General features: G+C 39.9%; 1 long non-coding RNA gene across 1 annotated transcript; it reads right to left on the minus strand.

Annotated features, from left to right (window-relative positions):
* Positions 1-3,920: 3,920 nt before the first annotated feature.
* On the minus strand, positions 3,921-5,222 carry LOC120728949. The gene is made up of 2 exons (XR_005694828.1): positions 5,175-5,222; positions 3,921-4,570 (listed from the first exon to the last, which is right to left on the minus strand). It is a non-coding gene; the product is annotated as an uncharacterized LOC120728949 (long non-coding RNA).
* Between the last annotated feature and the right edge of the window lie 7,521 nt (positions 5,223-12,743).

The following is a 12,743-nucleotide window of genomic DNA, read 5'->3' on the forward strand; positions in this document are numbered from 1 at the left end:
ACACCCCCCCCCACACACACACATTCAGTGCCCTCTCCATCCCATTTCCTCAGCTATGCCCTGAGTCATCACAATATGCAATTCAGCTACTGGCTGCTGGGCCTGAGCATCCACTCAGTCCGCCAATCCAAAGGGGGGCCTGTATGTGGATTTAGAGCGTATGCAACCATGTACTTGTTATTTGTCTGTGAGCTGGCCTTCAGCCTTCACTCTCCCATCATTATATGTCTCTATCCTACTCTACCCCTGGACACTATTTCTCTCTGTTTCACTCTCTCTTTTCCACCCCCCTCACTCTTCCGATGCTATTGTCTTTCTCCCCCACCCCCCAGATATCAGGTGCGTTACCTGAGCCCCATATCAATAGTTAATCACCCTGGGACACTCAATCTACAGCTCGCTGGCGAGGTCTCCCATTGAGAGTGGCGGCATTCGTGGTGTGCATCTTCATCTGTGTTTGAGAACAGAAAGTCTGCAAAGACTTTTATATTGTAACAGAAGCTGCTGTGTGTGCTGGGAAGGAGAATGGGCAAGGAAACAAGAAAAATAGAAGAGAGCGAGAGAGATCAGTAAAAGAAGTGTAGACACAGAGGGAATGGGGTAATAAAAATCACACTGCACATGTGTGCATGTACCGGAAATTAGCAAATCTGACAAATAAGTGCTTGTGTGGAATTTTAGTTTGCGCTTCTTTGTGTTTTCAGGGAATATAAAACTGACATGGTCGGGGAGCAGTCCTCATCAAAAAAATGACTGGGGGGTAGTTGAAGGACAACAAATGCTGAAATGTTTGATTCATTTGTGTTTGTCTTGTAAACTGGACCAAAATAAAAAAAATTTAAATGGGGCACTGTGCTTCATGTCCTGTGCTATCCCCTAGTGGAGAAACAATAGTATTACAATTTAGTGTGAAGCTGCCTGTGCTAACATGCTTAATATAAAGGTGTGTTGTTGAAACAAGGGCACTGATGACCTTTTAAAGAAAGTTCCCAGTTCAGTTCCTGTAATTAAAATGGATAGAATCGCCTTTATTGTCATAGTACATGTACAACGAAATTGTGGGTGCACCACACCAACTGTGCTGGAATAAAATATAAGTAGTAGACAGCAGGAATAAACAGCAAACAAGTGAAACGTGCAAAAATAAGAGAAAGGAACACATTAGAGAACAAGTTGCAAAGTGGTTGGAAGTACTGCAAAGAAAAGACTTGGTCTGAACAGAGTCTGTGTGTGAGTGGCCTGAGTGATGAGCGTTACTCAGTCCATGATACTCAGTTCAGATTAGTGAGGTGGGTGGTCATCAGTGGGGTGTAGGGGGATAGTGTTTATTAACAGTCCAAATGGGCCCACGGGAAGAAGCTGTTTGTGAGTCTGGAGGTGTGGGACCTAACTGACCCAGAGGGCAACAGGTCAAACAGGTGGTCATTTGTGATGGCCCAGGTTTTCCTGAGACAGGAGGATCAGGCGATGGCCTCTAGGAGTGGCAGAGGGCAGCCAATTATTTTTCTGGGCAGCGTTAATTACCCTCTGCACAGCCTTCCTGTTCACAGTTGTGGCCCCTGCGTACCAAACACCCAGGCAGAGTGCGTTCTCCACTGAGGAGTGGTAGAAGGCCAGCAGTAGCTTCTGGTCCAGGTTATTTCTTCTCAGGACATGGAGGAAGTGCATCCACTGCTGGGCCTTCTTTACTAGGGCGACGGTGTTGTGGCTCCAGGTCAGACCGGCAAAGCTATGGGTGCCCAGATGGATGGATGGGATGTTGACCAGTTACTCATTTCATTAGACAGGCTGGCTTTGTAAGAAGCTGAATAAACCAAGGAATAATTGAATCTGGTACAACAGAATCTTTGTGACAATTTTCAAAGCTAAAAGTAATGATGTCACATTTGAGTGTAGCTCATTGTAATGTATGAAAATTGTAAGGTATGAAAATGGTGGCTGGCAAAACATTAGAAACTTTAGAAACCTGCTAATGTTTCTAAGTCGTTTCAACAAGACTCCTTTAAATGTGAGCAGAGCTGCATATTAAAACTGGGTAACAGTTGTTTTTGTTGCAGGGTAACCAATAAATTGCATTGTACTAGAGGTGCAGCCAGTTCATTGGTTGCAAATAGGTCAAATTTAAATGTTTTGCAGGATTCTGCTGTAATACAATCATATATATTTTGAAGAATGAAAAGAATTATGACCAGAAAGGCTGTTCTTATGAAGACCGTCACTATGTTCTGCTCGAAGTATATTTCAGTAACTGATTAGCTGATTCCGGTTGATTAGTTGGCTTACACCTCTTTTTTTGATGTCATGTAATATGTAATGATCACCACAAGGGGGAGAACAAATACCATGACCAAAAAGCCTGTATTAAGCTCTGTAAGTTGGCCACTAAGTGATAGGTTGCTGACAGAAAGGCTGATTAACTTTTCTCCTTTACATTTTAAAGCTTATTTCTCACGCTAAGTAGGAATACATACACATATACCTGTCTTTTCTTTACATTTTGCTTCCAAGGAACCAGACTTTCTTATCCCATGATTAAGACCAAGTGGTATTGCGCAATAGTTCTGAGAGTTTTCCTTTGCACATTGGCTATTTAAAAAAAAAAAAAAAAAATCATTTTCAGTCCAGTCTATTTTTAGAAGAAAGGTTGTTTTGGGAGGGGGGATTGTATGGGCAGAAATCTGTGCCATCAGAAACTGAATTTGAATAAGTTAAATTTGAATTCCTCAGATTGAATCTGAATTGTAACTTGAATAAATGCTTTTGAAAACTGAATTTGAATTAGTCTAATTTGAAATTGAATTTATGGTTTGAAAATGATCATCACTAAATTGAAATTGAATTTTATATTTTGAAAATGAATTGATTTGCTTTGAAACTGCATTTTATCCTTTTAAAAATTCAGCTCTCGAATAATTTCAGTTTCACTTCTCACCATTCAGTTTCAGTTCCAAAATTCAGTTTTTTGGAACTTACATCCGGTTCTGGTTCAAGCGCAGATTAATAGAACTACGTTTTACTAGCGGACCGAAAGTGTTACTGACGGGAATCTACAGCATCTTGAGCTGAATTAAGACTTCAGAAGTCATTCGTCATGTCGAATGACCAGCGGATGAACTCTCAGGTTGGTAATAAATGTATTACATGTATAAGAACAAGCGTCATGTTAACAAATGATAGCCGTAAGGTAACTTTTATGCTTATTGTAGCTGCTAGCTAAAAACGCTAATTTAGCGTAGTTTGCCCTGAATTCAGCTTTGACAAACAAATATGATCGACTGTTTCTAGTAGAATTCCAAAGTTGTTATCTTGGACCCTCTCAGGGCTCTGTATGCTTGCAGAGACCCCTACAGTAGGGAAACATGCAAAACAGTGTCCAAACCTTTGTATTTTAGCTTTATGTCTTACACAGCATCCCAACTCTTTAGCTAACTTAATAACTTTAGCTAAAGTGAATAGTTAGTCTAATTCATTAGTGCAGCATTACTGGATCACCTCTGTTTGAAGTGATATAATATGATATACAACTATCACTGTGTTTAACTACCATAATAATTCTTAGGGTACTGAGTGCATGCTTAATTAGATTTTTTTTTTTTTTTTTAAACATACTGCTCCATTACTATGTTTGACAGGCTGAAGTTGTCGGGTCACCTCCTAAATCGACCATCTTTTACAGGTGTTTTGTGCCAGAAACGGAGTGTCCACTGAAGACTGAAGATACTGAATCTCTACGCCTTGCCATTGATCCCGCTTGTGCCTTCATCTAGACAAGAGACAAACTTAACCACTCTCATATGCTCTGTACCTACATCACCTTCCCTGACAGTCGTAGCTTGGCTCATCTGAGGGTGAAATTATAAGAATGTGTTATTTTGCAAAGTGCTCTCTAGGGTTCCTAAATAAAATATGGCATTGAGGTCATTTCTTTTGAATTAATCCCTTCTTCTGAAATATAAGAACCTCTCCTGGTTTTAATGGCACTTTGGATTTCCTTACTTTCTGTTCCACTCCCAACCCCAAATAGATGCTGACAAGCTGCCACAGTAACATGGAAGAGGGAAAGAAGTTGGAAAGGACTACTACAAATAAACCTAATGCCTAACAATGTAAAATAAGAACAATAATAATAATAATAAAGATAAGATGAAGTAACTAGTTTTTAGTATTTTGTTTATTCCAAATGATCATCCAGATGTCTGTGACATGTGATGACAAACACCATAATGGAAGGCCTTAGTCATCACATGCTTAAACTCATATATTTTTGCATATGCTGAACAGGCAGTCAGACATGCTGTAACTGTGGGGTAGAAAACAGCATGAACACCATACGGCAGGGGTCTCAAACTCCAGTCCTCGAGGGCATGGAAAAGTTGCATGACACTGGCCCTTGAGGACTGGAGTTTGAGACCCCTGTCATATGGAATATGACAGGTGTGGTTGAACTGCATGAAGACTCTGAAGTTTCTCTTCTCTTCTGGCAGGACAGGAATGTGGCCTTGTCCTGTGAGCCACTGTAAGGATGTACTTAGAGTAGAACTGGTCTGTCACCAGCCTCAGGCTCTTCACCCTTTTCAAAGACAAAGCAGTCATTTAGATAAAATATTAGATATTGTTTACCTGTAAATGCACAAAGTAAATTTAGAAATGTAATTATTGTCAAGAGTGAACAAGCACTGATAGTGTAATCTACAGCTGTGGCCAAACGTTTAGAGAATGAGAAGTGTTGTTTGCTTATTTACAAAGTTTGCTGTTTCAGTGATAGTTGTATATCATATTATATCACTTCAAACAGAGGTGATCCAGTAATGCTGCACTAATGAATTAGACTAACTATTCACTTTAGCTAAAGTTATTAAGTTAGCTAAAGAGTTGGGATGCTGTGTAAGACATAAAGCTAAAATACAAAGGTTTGGACACTGTTTTGCATGTTTCCCTACTGTAGGGGTCTCTGCAAGCATACAGAGGGGGTACTCTGAGAGGGTCCAAGATGACAACTTTGGAATTCTACTAGAAACAGTCGATCATATTTGTTTGTCAAAGCTGAATTCAGGGCAAACTACGCTAAATTAGCGTTTTTAGCTAGCAGCTACAATAAGCATAAAAGTTACCTTACGGCTATCATTTGTTAACATGACGCTTGTTCTTATACATGTAATACATTTATTACCAACCTGAGAGTTTATCCGCTGGTCATTCGACATGACGAATGACTTCTGAAGTCTTAATTCAGCTCAAGATGCTGTAGATTCCCGTCAGTAACACTTTCGGTCCGCTAGAAAAACGTAGTTCTATTAATCTGCGCTTGAACCGGAACCGGATGTAAGTTCCAAAAAACTGACTTTTGGAACTGAAATTGAATTGTAGAACTGAAACTGAATGGTGAGAAGTGAAACTGAAATTATTTGAGAGCTGAATTTTTAAAGGATAAAATGCAGTTTCAAAGCAAATCAATTCATTTTCAAAATATAAAATTCAATTTCAATTTAGTGATGATCATTTTCAAACCATAAATTCAATTTCAAATTAGACTAATTCAAATTCAGTTTTCAAAAGCATTTATTCAAGTTACAATTCAGATTCAATCTGAGGAATTCAAATTCAAATTTAACTTATTCAAATTCAGTTTCTGATGGCACAGATTTCTGCCCATAGGGAGATTGTTCTTGTTTAGCAGAGAACGAATTCAAAACCAGTTCTCTGCCTTAGGTTACATAATTTGTTCCAATTTCTTTAATTTGACAGTTTAACAGGTATAAAATGGTATTTTTCCAACAACACAATGATTTCCAAGCTGTTAACTGACAACCTGGCATATCTCACCATGATGCGCAGTGTGGTGTTCAAGTAAATTTGAAGAACCTGGAGGACAAAAGTGGAGGACAAAATAAGAAGTGGAAGGTAAAGGAGGTACAGGAGAGAGATACAACAGTGAGTGTTTACAGCCATCTGTGAAACATGGTGGAGTCTCTGCCATGAATTGGAGCGGTTGGGAATCATGTAAAAATGAATGGAAATATAAATGCAGACAAGCAGCATCAGATTTTAACCACCATGCAATACCATTGAGAAAACAACCAACTGGTAACATCGTCCACTTTTTTTTTTTTTTTTTCTTCTTTCAGCATGCAAATGATCCCAAACACACTGCTAGTGCAGCACAAGCGCATACTTGGATAGAAAAACACAAAATGAAACACTATCAGTCATGGAATGGCCTCCCCGGAGCCTGGATTGCTACATTATTACAGCACGGGATCATCCTGACAGAAAATAAAACAAACAGCAGTCAGGATCCAAAAAAGAGCTTTGTAGGAACTCTGTTTTTGCCTTTTATGTATCTATAGTTTCAGGCATGTTTGCATGTTCATACTATAATGACTGTAGCTTCTGTTTGTATGTTCCTCCTAGAGGAAGAGTTCTTCCTCCTAGACAAGTGCATCAATCTTGACGAAATTTTGCAAAAACATTGCCTAGGGTACTGTAAATCCAACATCTATGTAAATAGTTTATACAAACTACACTGTCATATATAATTGTACATGTGATGGCTCAGTTTAACTAAATAATAACCTTACAAGGCATTCACTGTGTGCTACGCACCGGTCTTTGTATTTATAAAAAATGCAATTTTTTTATACATCCAAGTTTACTGTGTTTCATGTGACTTATGTCATTTTTAGATCAGTGATCTCCTGTCAGATCTCCCAACTTGAAAACTGAGTGGACCGATAGTGGGACAGGGATGCAATAGTACAGTGGGGCAAAAAAGTATTTAGTCAGCCACCGATTGTGCAAGTTCCCCCACCTAAAATGATGACAGAGGTCAGTAATTTGCACCAGAGGTACACTTCAACTGTGAGAGACAGAATGTGAAAAAAAAATCCATGAATCCACATGGTAGGATTTGTAAAGGATTTATTCGTAAATCAGGGTGGAAAATAAGTATTTGGTCAATAACAAAAATACAACTCAATACTTTGTAACATAACCTTTGTTGGCAATAACAGAGGTCAAATGTTTACTATAGGTCTTTACCAGGTTTGCACACACAGTAGCTGGTATTTTGGCCCATTCCTCCATGCAGATCTTCTCGAGAGCAGTGATGTTTTGGGGCTGTCGCCGAGCAACACGGACTTTCACCTCCTGCCACAGATTTTCTATGGGGTTGAGGTCTGGAGACTGGCTAGGCCACTCCAGGACTTTCAAATGCTTCTTACGGAGCCACTCCTTTGTTGCCCGGGCGGTGTGTTTTGGATCATTGTCATGTTGGAAGACCCAGCCTCGTTTCATCTTCAAAGTTCTCACTGATGGAAGGAGGTTTTGGCTCAAAATCTCACGATACATGGCCCCATTCATTCTGTCCTTAACACGGATCAGTCGCCCTGTCCCCTTGGCAGAAAAACAGCCCCATAGCATGATGTTTCCACCCCCATGCTTCACAGTAGGTATGGTGTTCTTGGGATGCAACTCAGTATTCTTCTTCCTCCAAACACGACGAGTTGAGTTTATACCAAAAAGTTCTACTTTGGTTTCATCTGACCACATGACATTCTCCCAATCCTCTGCTGTATCATCCATGTGCTCTCTGGCAAACTTCAGACGTGCCTGGACATGCACTGGCTTCAGCAGCGGAACACGTCTGGCACTGCGGGATTTGATTCCCTGCCGTTGTAGTGTGTTACTGATGGTGACCTTTGTTACTTTGGTCCCAGCTCTCTGCAGGTCATTCACCAGGTCCCCCCGTGTGGTTCTGGGATCTTTGCTCACCGTTCTCATGATCATTTTGACCCCACGGGATGAGATCTTGCGTGGAGCCCCAGATCGAGGGAGATTATCAGTGGTCTTGTATGTCTTCCATTTTCTGATGATTGCTCCCACAGTTGATTTTTTCACACCAAGCTGCTTGCCTATTGTAGATTCACTCTTCCCAGTCTGGTGCAGGTCTACAATACTTTTCCTGGTGTCCTTCGAAAGCTCTTTGGTCTTGGCCATGGCGGAGTTTGGAGTCTGACTGTTTGAGGCTGTGGACAGGTGTCTTTTATACAGATGATGAGTTCAAACAGGTGCCATTCATACAGGTAACGAGTGAGGGACAGAAAAGCTTCTTACAGAAGACGTTACAGGTCTGTGAGAGCCAGAGATTTTCCATGTTTGAGGTGACCAAATACTTATTTTCCACCCTAATTTACGAATAAATTCTTTACAAATCCTACCATGTGAATTCATGGATTTTTTTTTTTCACATTCTGTCTCTCACAGTTGAAGTGTACCTCTGGTGCAAATTACTGACCTCTGTCATCATTTTAAGTGGGGGAACTTGCACAATCGGTGGCTGGCTAAATACTTTTTTGCCCCACTGTATATGGAAACACTGCAGGTGGATTCACTTGATTCATTTGGATAGTCAAAAAAGTGTGTTTCATTATGTCATTCATGTCCCATACGACTGAATATAAGCGACAAAGTGATAGATGCTGAATTTTGTCCTTTGTAAGTCATGGATGTTAAACGATTACCTTGTCAGATAGTCATTCAATCATTTTAATGTGAGTCACAGAAATACAGCAGAAAAAGCACCCATAATTTTTTTTAATATCCCTAACGTTGTTCTTTCTGTCTCCTCCTCAGTTTTCTCTCTTCCTCTTTCTAATGCTAGCACAGTAGCTCTGCAATCAGCCTTCTCAGCGATCAGCATTTTGTTTTCGTCCACCTTATCTCCTGTTTGCAGTTCCCTCTCTGTCATTATTATGCTATTAGTTTTTTATCCTGGGGCTAAAACATTGACCTTAAAGTCACTGCTATGCTCAAAACATGGTTTCCAAGATAGCTTTTTCCTCACCCCACATCTGAGAGTTGTCCCTATATCTTTCTCTCTCAATACATGAACGCGCACACACACAGAGACACGTACATATACAGTTCCAGTTTAAATTCACTGTATATACTTGCGAAGACAAAGTTATGCACATTCATTTGGATCCAGTTCTAAACTCTGCTCATAAACACGACATCACTGTTTCCTCTTTGAATAAATGGCATGAGAGTGTCGCAGAACTAAAAACCCATTTGTTTTATTACACTGAAGCAAGAAAGGAGATTGTGTGGAATCCAATTAAAGATTTCAGCACACCTGAGTCTCACTCACGACCTTTTTATTTTCCTGTCCTGTCATGGTGGAAGAAGACCGAGGGAGAGTGTTATTTTTATATCATTGTATTATTTCAATCATAATGCTTTCATTCTTTTCAATCATCATTCAAAAAAGATGAGATGCTGTGTAAAATGTAAATAACAACATTATTGTTTTAAATATTTATGTTGTATTTTTAAGTTAAACTTGTGCAAAAACATCAAATGTTAAAGATTCAGAGAATCCAGAGAAATCTTTGTTTGTAATAGTGCAATAATGCTGTTATTAATGACTTTAACCCACACTGCAATAATAAAGCTAAAGCAGTTTTGTGCTGAAGTGTCAATTCTTGGGCTCAGAAGCACTTACCACTGTATCTTACCATGCATTTTAAAATCATGAACTTTAGCATTAAAAATGAAGGGAACTACTGGATTGTTGTGAGCACAGAGTTCAAAATTCAGAATTGGTGTGCGTTAGTGCACATGCATCATTAATGATGAACAATGTATACGAGCATGCTGCCATTCTCAATATATTCTATTTTAGTACTGGTCTGTCTGCAGCATCCAGTCCTGTCAATCATTGTAAACAAATTGATTTTATGGAGCAAATAATGTAACAATGGAGGACCGAAACTGAGAAGGTGAAACTCAGTAATAAGCAAAAAAAACTTTGCATTTGGTATCTAAGGTTCACTAACTGGTCATCTCATTAGATACCTCATAACACAGTTATATGTTACATTCTTGCCTAGACTTTATTTTTTATTTTGCTGGCTCCAAATTTAACTCACTTCAACTGGATCCTGTACCAGCTGCCATAGGATGAGAGGCAGGGTGCACCCTGGACAAGTATTCAGTCTGTCACAGACAACTCTTCGGACTCACACTGACACATAAGTCAAAGGGGAGTGGGAAAGAACCCACACAAGCGTGGAGAGAACAGGCAAACTCCACACAGAAAGGCCCTAGTTGGCTGGTGGATTTCAATTCATGACCCTCTTGCTGTGAGGCAATAGGGCAAACCACTGTACCACTGTGCAGAGTCCTTTTACTTTTCCTAATGCGGTATTTGGCATAAAGGACTCATAAATAATTGTAATATACAGCTTTACTAAAAGTATTGTGTGACACATATAAAAATAGAGTATATAAAGTTGCATTGGTGTAGCACGCAAAAGATGCTATCTTATGTGTGCAACTGCATACACAGATTAACCTCTGTGCATTTCTAGTTTGGGGATGTTTTCCATGACTTTGACCAGTTAAGAGAACTAATGATCTACTGATATTGTTACTAATAAATTAAATGTGAGCATTATTTTATTAGAAATGGTTACAATTGCTTTTTATATACAACACAGTGTGACAGTAGGAAGCTTGCAAAATACCAGAAAAAAGTGGAGCATTTAGAGCGTTGTCAGTGCTTTGAGGATGACTTGGGACTCAGAGCTAGGCTTCATGGTTCAACCCTCTGGTGGCTGAAAGTGGGAAAATCCCTCCAGGTAGATTTGGGAAGGTTTTCCACAATATTCAAGAGAGTCGAGGCTATAGTAATGCCCTTTGTTCCCAGTCTTTCAAATAAATTATATATATACATAAAAAATACAGTATTAATAATGTATTTTTTGGGGGGAGTGGGTATGTAAGTGTTCTTTAATAAAAGACCAGTATCATGGTACTTCACAGCATGCCTCTGTGCACTTTTTAAAAAAAAAATAATAATACCGTATACACTAAACTCCATGATGTGCTTAGCCTGGCTCTCTCAATAAAATTCAACTCTCTTTTACCTCAAACCTCCTCACCTTGCCACTTTTTTTCCTTCTCATTTTCTCCCTCCCACCGCCTCAGCGAGCAGGTGCACAGTGACAGAGTCACTGAGCTGTGAAATCTCTGCTCCTTGAGACACATTTCATGCCCCTCCCATCCAAATGCACACAGAGCCCCGCACACTCACACATTATGTTGTTTTTGTCCTATTTTCCAGCCCATCCTTTTCTCCGTCTCTCCTCTCGCGTGTTTCTCTCACTGCCTGCGCAAAGACTGAGGCAACAATGTGAGATCTTTATTAATTTTACTCTGTGGATAAAAAGAGGAATCAAACTGCAGAGCAGTGAAAAATGTTTGCAGAGTTTCAATTAGGCAGCAACATATTTGCGTGCATTGCTATGCTTGTCTGTGTGCGAGTGTTCCCTGTGTCTCTCCTGCATATGTCTCTGACCACATCTACATCTTTAATGTCTGAGACTGAATAATGTATGAACCTCCTGGCCTTTGAAACACACACACACACACACACCTCTTTTGCAGCTTCCTTTTGCACAAATTTCATAAAGCACAAAGGAATGGCAAGCCATGAAAAATACAAATAAAATAAAATGTCATAACCAAGATTAAATCACTTTTTGTTGATCAACAGTTCAGAGTAGACCAACACTTCCTGCTCCTACAACCACCATGGTTTTTTCTACTATCGGCTTCCTGTTTACATGTTGCAAACTTCCTGTTGGAACAAACACAGAGTGCACTTCAAACATTTTCTTTGGGTTGTCTACATCTAGTTGTACTTATGCGGTTGACCATTTATCTTCCAAGTTGTGCACGGCCGCATGGTGCACTCTTGTGTGTCTTCCCGATGCAGTCATGCATGCCTCATAGTTCTAATTTGACTTTCAGATGTCGGTACTCTGTCATCCTTTTCACATGCCCACACACACTCTCCTGTAGATGTGAAGCTGAGGTCAAGGTTGGTTTCTACAGCAACTGTGCATTATAATGCCATGACCCACCTGACCACCAGGACTCTCTCCTCTCAGACTGGTAATAATCGGCTTTAACTTGGTCATCCATAAGTGGTTACAAGGCTTTTGCTCTTTTTCTTTTTAAATCATCATCTTTTGCGTCAGGTTGACAAATTAAAGGTAATATCTGGATAAACACATCCTCACTGTGTCACTGGACGGTATATGGAGGAAGAAAATGAAGTGATATTCTTAATTTTTGAAAAATTAAGAATATCACTTTTGAAAAACTGTGTTTCATCTTCCAGAATGTGGGAGGGCATGGTGTTGGAGTGGTTAACGGGGTTTTCTCACCTCAAGAAGGGTTTGAAGCTGCTGGTCAGCTGAAGCCTCTCAGCGTGACGTTTGGGTGTTTGTGTGTGTGTGTGTGTCCTGTGGTTTAGATAAATAGGTTGATTGGGTTTTCTAAATTGGCTACTTTTGTAGATATATGAGTGTTTGGTTGCCCGTCTCTCTGTGATGCCATTATGATGGACTGGCGATGAGCCAAAGGTAACACTGGAATAACTGTCAGTTAAATAATGTATATATTATAAACAATATTGCTTCAGTCATTTCAGTCACATGGAGCATTTCTCAAAGAGCCATCCTGCAGAGGATAGTTAACTCAACAACTGTATAGTTTGTTGCTGGTTCCTTTTGTCCCTTTAAATGTGCCACCCATCAGGCTACTTTCAGCTGCTCCCGTGTCACAAAGGTTCACCACAGCAGGATGCCCCTCCTCACACAATCCCTGGAAGTGAACCAGCAACCTTTCTCTTGTCAAGCTAATGTGTTAACCACTACACTATGGAGGCAAGGTAT

This window comes from Simochromis diagramma, unplaced genomic scaffold (genome assembly GCF_900408965.1).
Source record: "Simochromis diagramma unplaced genomic scaffold, fSimDia1.1 OVJJ01000302.1, whole genome shotgun sequence".
In the NCBI taxonomy this organism is placed as follows: Eukaryota; Metazoa; Chordata; class Actinopteri; order Cichliformes; family Cichlidae; genus Simochromis; species Simochromis diagramma.